The sequence below is a fragment of the Camellia sinensis genome, chromosome 10 (genome assembly GCF_055761805.1).
Source record: "Camellia sinensis isolate YWXY chromosome 10, ASM5576180v1, whole genome shotgun sequence".
Taxonomy (NCBI): domain Eukaryota; kingdom Viridiplantae; phylum Streptophyta; class Magnoliopsida; order Ericales; family Theaceae; genus Camellia; species Camellia sinensis.
In genome coordinates, this window is record NC_138970.1 from 175249232 (window position 1) to 175256516 (window position 7285).

General features: G+C 33.5%; 1 long non-coding RNA gene across 1 annotated transcript; it reads left to right on the top strand.

Moving 5' to 3' along the window:
- The first annotated feature begins 3484 nt into the window (after nt 1–3484).
- On the top strand, nt 3485–6920 carry LOC145801789 (uncharacterized). The gene is made up of 3 exons (XR_014343441.1): nt 3485–3614; nt 6064–6099; nt 6746–6920. It is a non-coding gene; the product is annotated as an uncharacterized LOC145801789 (long non-coding RNA).
- The last annotated feature ends 365 nt before the right edge of the window (nt 6921–7285 follow it).

Consider the following 7285-nt stretch of genomic DNA (forward strand, 5'->3'; position numbering starts at 1 on the left):
TGTAATGCCCTCAAAATATACAATAAACTCAACTGTTATGCGGAAGATATAACAGAAATAAAATACTTTCATTCATCAGAGTTTGTTTATAAAATTTTAACATACAGTTAAATGCTTTGCAGGCTTATCTTTCTAAGTTGTTGCTTGGTTACACAAAAGTAAGCACGGCTCATTACAAATAAAGCCCTTGGCCGTATATATAACAAAAACACAATGAAGAAACTCTTACTTCCCGAAAGTCCGTCCACACTATTGCCTTGGTGGAAGCATATCATCTACACCTGAAAATGGTATTCCCATATAGGGCGAGCCACAGCCCAGTAAAAATTGTTGGAAAACAATCTTCACTGTATTTAATTAAGTTAAATTCTATTGTGTACTAAACAACAACTAGAATATAAAGAAATAAAGAAAATGAGAGAATTTTTTTGATTACAAAAATCAAACTCGAAATAATAAATAAATAAATAAAACCACAGATTTTATTTTGTTACGAAAACAAAAATAAAATCTGATTAAATAAACAAATAAAAACAAAATAAAATTAAACAACTTACTTGGTTAATTTATTTGAATAGCTTTTCTGATCAAGTCCAGTGTTTAACACTGTGTCCTTAAGACAGATTCGTCCTCTCCACGGTGCTTTCAGAATTTGGACGTCTATCTCCCAGGATAAAATGATCTTATCAACGAATAAAAGCAGCACTACAATTTAATTGTTCGTCGAACACACAAAGTGTTTACTCTCTTTCTTTAAGAAATAAAATGCAGCAAAATGCAGAGATTTAAAACAGAGGATGGAGTACGAAAATTCGAGATTAATCCAAATGGGAGGCTAGTCTATTTATAGATGTAAAGGTGGCTCTTGGTTTTGAATTGAATAAGTATGAAACCTGTTAGTTTCGAATTTAAACAGATTTTGAATCTATTGGGTTAATAATTCAAACAGATAAAAACGGGAAGGGCTCTGTTTGGATGAACAATAAATCCAAACCAGTTTAATTCTGTTTGAAAACGGGAAGGGCCCTGTTTGGATGAACAGTAAATCCAAACCAGTTTAATTTGAATTTTGAATTTTATTTTAATAAAAAATGAAATTAAATTCAATTGTTTTTTTACCCAAAAAGATTAATATCGGGCCGAACAAGCCCAACCCAACCACACACCACACACCCGCGCCCAAGTCCAGCTCGCCTGACCGGACGGACGGTGGCGGCGGCGCGCGCGCGCATGTGTTGTGATTTTTGGGTCCAATGGGTCTTGCCCATTTTGCCTATAACCTCTCCCTCTAAAACACTTGGGTACCTCTTGGGGCACACCCCAAGTATCTCACCCAAGCCTTATAAACCCTTTCAAAACTTCCCACCAAATCAATCTGGGACAAGCCAATTTACAACCTTAAGGAATTTTCACCAAAACTCTATTTCCATGGAGCACACTTTGGCTTCAATTTCCCATTCATTCGGTAATGGTTTTGAGCAACCAAATATACCACGTGAATCACAACGCGGCATAGAACGCGTTACCACTTTGACCCGAGTAAATCGACGCTCGGGGCCCACCTAAAAAATAGACCAAACTTGAGAAAAAATTCTGGTTTTACCCAGAATTTTTCTACCATTTCAAACAAAAATAATTTAACACAGTATATGAGATTTAGCAAATGTATAAGTACCATGTGCATAAACAATGCCGGTACTAAAGCATCCACAAACTTGCATATTCATATCATGCTAGGTTGTTCAAACCTTAATCCATTTTCCTTCAATTCATTATCAGTTCATCTATACTTCTCAATTCATGAGTTGAGTTCATTATCTTTCAATTCATTTCCAGTTCATCTATACTTCTCTATTCATGAGTTAAGTTCATTATCATTCAATAACCAAATTGAGACTACAACTCAATGGTTTTTCCTAATCATACAAAACACATATAACTTCTCCAATCTGCCACTTTACGGATATTTCGTCCGCAGGAATCGACATCTATGTATATATATAAGATTTTAGGACTTTCACTCAAGACACTCCGGCCAACTTATTTTCAATGGAGTTCATCCCCTTTCTCATCCCAACAAACGTTATACAATGTATTTATTAACATAATCATATATGGAGTATATCCTATTTTTTCTCCCAATAAACATACATATACGATGCATTTATAAATGTAATCATACGTATGGAGTACATCCCTTTTCTTCTCCCAACAAGCATACATATACAATGTATTTAAAACGTGGTCATATTCAATGACAACCAACAATGGATTAGTATTAAATCACCTAATCCTTATGTAGTTTCTACAACAATCATAGCTATCTTCCACCGATAGCCCAATACAATTATTTCTAGACAGATATTCAATCTCGAGATAAATAGTTTATTCAAAACTTCCAAAGGTGTGAGATAATGTATATCCAATTTCACTACCTATATCAGTAATCATCCAATTTCACATTTTCAATGTGGATCTCAATTATTTATACAAAATAACAATTTAATCATATTAGGGCAAAAACCCCCACATCTTCCAAATATCAACCCAAATGCCAAAATTAACCGTTTTGGTACAACATGTAATGACCCCAATTTTTTTTATAAATAGTCAGTGCATAATTTAATTGAGCAAATTTTTGAATTTGATTGTTGTGTAAATTCTTTGCGAAAATAGTTCGGTTTTGTATTTTTTAAAAATAGTTTCCAATCTCAGAAAATTATGAAATTTTTATATGTTGTTCCCATATGAGTCTAGCATGTTGGATACAAATTTTAGAGTTAAATTATGAGTATTTATTTTATGAAAATTTACGGACTGATTAGTGTTTAGTTTAATTTATAGCAGAATTTGAAATTGAGTTTTGGGTGTTTGGACCAGGATTTGAGATAAATTTGTTGGGTCTATTTTGGTATATAATTGGACCATGTTTGACTTATGGGTGAGACCCATGATTTAGATTCAATTTAATTTGAATTTGTTTATGATTCATGTTTAATTATTTGGTCCCTTTTAATTATGTGATTGGTAAGTTATTATTACTTATTATATAAGATTATAATAAATATTTGAAAGTTGAATTTATGGTAGATACCATATGGTGAAAAATTATATATTTTTATAGCGAATGAAATGAGTGTATATTTCATAGTGAGCAAAATATTATATTTCGTGGTGCACAAAAATGTTATATTTTGTGGTGAGAAAAATTATATCATTTTATAATTTATATTATAAATTCAGAGATATTATTAGAAAAATTATATATATATATATATATTTGGAAAAGCCAACCTTTGGGAAGCAAACCCACGTGGGTTGCTTCCTCTTTTATCCTTACCATCATTTTCCATTCCGCTTCATTTCATATTATTACTTTGGTTGGGTTGGCAAAACCCACTCTCTCTCTCTCTTTCTCTCTCTCTCTCTCTCTCTCTCCCTGTTCTCCATTGATGCTCAAGCTTTGAGCTTAGAGTGAGAGTCTTTAGAGTGAGATTTTGCAAAAGTGTTGCAAATGAAAGTCGGAGAGTTCATTGTGATCTTCGCAATGGTAGTCTTGGATTCATGACCGGGCAAGATTTGCCTTCCAGATATGCTCTTCTTTATTATTTGAGGTAAGGACTTTGTTCATATTTTTACATTAAAGCTATGTTAGGGTTATTTTGAGAAAATATATCATTATAAGAGGTATTGCATGTATATATATTTTCAGAATTTTGTTTGGTAATTTTTGGATGAAAAATTATGTTGAAATGTTAAGAATGTTAGCAGTATGAGATTGATTTGGAAAAATCATTTTTGTGTTGATAATTTTGCAAAGAAATCCGAAAATAAAATTTAATAGTTGTATGGATTGTATCTACATCATATTATGATTAGATGATTTATTTTGAGAAATATAAAGTTGATTTTTTTTTTTTATCTTTGATTTGGAATTTATTTTTGAGAAAAATAAATTAATGTTGGGGAATATGGAGTAAATGTTTAAGTAGGAATTATAGAGTTGCTTTGGGATTAAAAACTCTGAAAGTATTATATTCATGATATTTTATAAAAGATGATATGTTTATGATTAAGTTGTGTTTATTTTTATGAAAATAAAAATGTGAAATGTGGACTTTCAAACTCATAACCTTGAAAATGTTACTATTGGTCATCTTTCATAATTTTTGATGTAAATATCATGTTGGTTAAGTAATTTTAGAAAAAGTTGTGAAATTCTTATTGGTAGAAAAATTGGTAAAAATATTACCTCTTTAAATAGCTTGGCATGAAAAATGGTTATGTTGAAATATATTTATGTTTGAGAGATGAGGCATGTGAAGTTAAGTTTGGTATTATTAATTTGAAATTTTTTGAATATAATAAATTTACTAATTTAGTGGGTTAAATTAGGGTTGGTTAAAAAAGGTTATATCCGTTATGGTTAAAAGTGTGTTATTGAGATTACACTATAATTTTGATATAGTAGGATGGAAATGGTGATATTTAATAAGGATGGGATTTGGTGAAAATCATATTGGTTATCTTGGTTGAGGTGAAACAAAAATTGATTGAAAGTTTTGTGTGAGTCAAAATAATTAGGAAATTGATAAATAGTTTTAATATTTGGTGTGATAACCTTGTTCTGTATTATGCTAATTGATCTTAATTATGATTGTGATTATGTGTTTAATATGATTTTGAGTGTCATTTATATGATTATATGTGATTTTGATTTTATATCTGTTCACTGTAGGAAAATCTGTTCAACTTACTGTTATGAATTGAAAATTGAGGGCCTTACCGGCCACAGAAACCGAAATTGATTATGCCATTGTGATTGGCATACTTTTTAGGGCCTATGGTGAAATTTAATTAGAAACTGATTTGGATCAGAATAATTAGATTCAGAACGGTTAATTAAGCACAATTACTTAGCCTTAATCAATTTGATTAAGAGAGCCTATAAATAGGCCTCTATATACACTTAATTCCTCTCATTTGAGTTCATTTTGCTGAGATTACACTCTAGAGGGAGAGAGTGTGTGCCGGTTAGAGAGAGAGGGGGAGCTCTAGTTGAAGAATCAATCAAGAAGCTTGAAAATCTTGAAGATCAATTCAAGAATTAACCATAATTTGGGTGATTAGAGCTCCTAGGTAAGCATTTGAGTATAAATTCATGTGTATAAGTTTGTAATTTTGTGAATTCAAAGTTAGATGGCAATCAAGAGTATGAGTTGTGTTGATTATGATGAATTGGGAGCCTATAGGCACATGCATGCATAGAATTGCCATGATTTTACACATTCCAGCATGGAGCATGTTAAACATGATGAATCCACCAAATCTCACATGCATGCATAATTCTCATGAGTTTCATGATTATAAGCATCATTAGTGCCAGTTAAAATGGAATTGGAGTAAAAAATTTACATGCATGCTTGATTGATGGAGATATAAGGCTTGTGTGAAGTTTGAATGCATGAATTTTGGTCATGTAAGAGAAATGTTGATTAATTTGAGAATTAGATCATGATTTTGAACAATTGGTCTCATATTGCTTACATCATCATGACATAAAATGCATTTCCACGTTTTTTAGCCAAGAACATGAGTTTTGGGCCTTTGAGTGTCGAATTTGAACTTCAAAATCAGTTCTGGAAATTATAGAATTTAGCATGTCCGCTCGAGCATGAAATGTTGGTTCCCAGAACTTTTGCAGACATTGGTGTCTGCTCGAGCGAGAAGATTCACGCTCGAGCATCAAGCCATGTAGTTTGACATTCAGCTCGAGTGTCCGAAGTCACGCTCGAGTGTATTAATGAGGTAACCAGCACTTTTGCAGACAAAAGGGGGTCCGCTTGAGCGGGGAAACCTGCGCTCGAGTAGGGAGCCCTGTTTCAGGAATTTTGTAAAAATGTTTTGTGCTTCATTTTTCGTTCTCTTTTATTTCTAAGCACTCTTAGGCATGCATTGAACATTGAAAATGTATTAAAAAGATAAGAATGAAGCCTAAGAGGGATATATGAATTAAGAACGGATTGGATCGTTTGTGACCCATTATGTTTATAAAATGTGTAGGGTCAAGCACAAGGGCAAACCATCCAGCAGATCACTGTGAGTAATATTCTAGTAGAGATATTTTGAAGTATGTTATTTGTCCTATTGCTTATTCCTATAAAAGTTTTGTAATCTTGCTAATTTGAATTGTGGACAAATATCTGTTATGCCATATGATTGGGCCAAAGGCCGTTTGTCATGAATGGTTGGGCCAAAGGCCGTTTGACATGAATGATTGGGCCTAAGGCTGTTCGACATGAATGATTGGGCCTAAGGCTGTTCGATATGAATGATTAGGCCTAAGGCCGTTTGACATGAATGAATTGGGCCTAAGGAAGTTCGACATGAATGATTGGGCCTAAGGCCGTTTGACATGAATGAATTGGGCTAAAGGCCGTTTGATATGAATGAATTGGGCCAAAGGCCGTTTGACATGAATGAATTGGGCCAAAGGCCGTTTGACATAAATGATTGGGCCTAAGACCGTTTGATATGAATGAATGGGCCAAAGGCCGTCAGATATGAGTAAAATGGGCCCGAGGCCATTTGATACGTCTAGAACTTTAGTGGTTTGATATATTAGATAGAAACATGAATTGGGCCCAAGGCCGTTTGATATAACTGTTTCAAAGTTCGTTCATGTATCTTCTGTACTTGATATTATTCACTGGGCTTTCGCTCACTCTTATTCATGTGTCTGTAGGTGAGCCAAGAGATGTCCAAACCCAGCCTCAGTGAAGTATGTGAGAGACAGTCAAGTTTTGAGGAGTCAGCCCATACGTTTCGCGCATGAGACTTGTTTTTGCCCTTTTGTTCTTTTGTTACATTTTTGTTATGTTGGCGAGAACTTTGGATCACCTTTGTATATAAGCTTTTGGTTTGGCTAACCATGACTTGAATGATCCTGTTGTGTAAAGCTTATATGTTAACTTCCTTTGTGTGAGTTATTATAGAATACTGTTGGGATGATTTTGTTATGCCATGAAAGCACAGCTCTATGGACAAAGTTTTAAATTGCTTCCGTCTTAGACCCTTTACTCTGTTGAAATGCGTTTTATTTGGTCTGAGGCCGTAGGTAATCTCATGATTACTGGCCGGTTATTGGCCGGTTATGTCCTAACCCATAGGGGCGGGTTCGGGTCATGACATTTGGTGTATGCTAATATGTTGTTTTTGAACATCAAATTCATAAATGAGATGATTGAAGTGTAAATTGAGGGTTTGGTTAAGTTGGAAGTTGTTG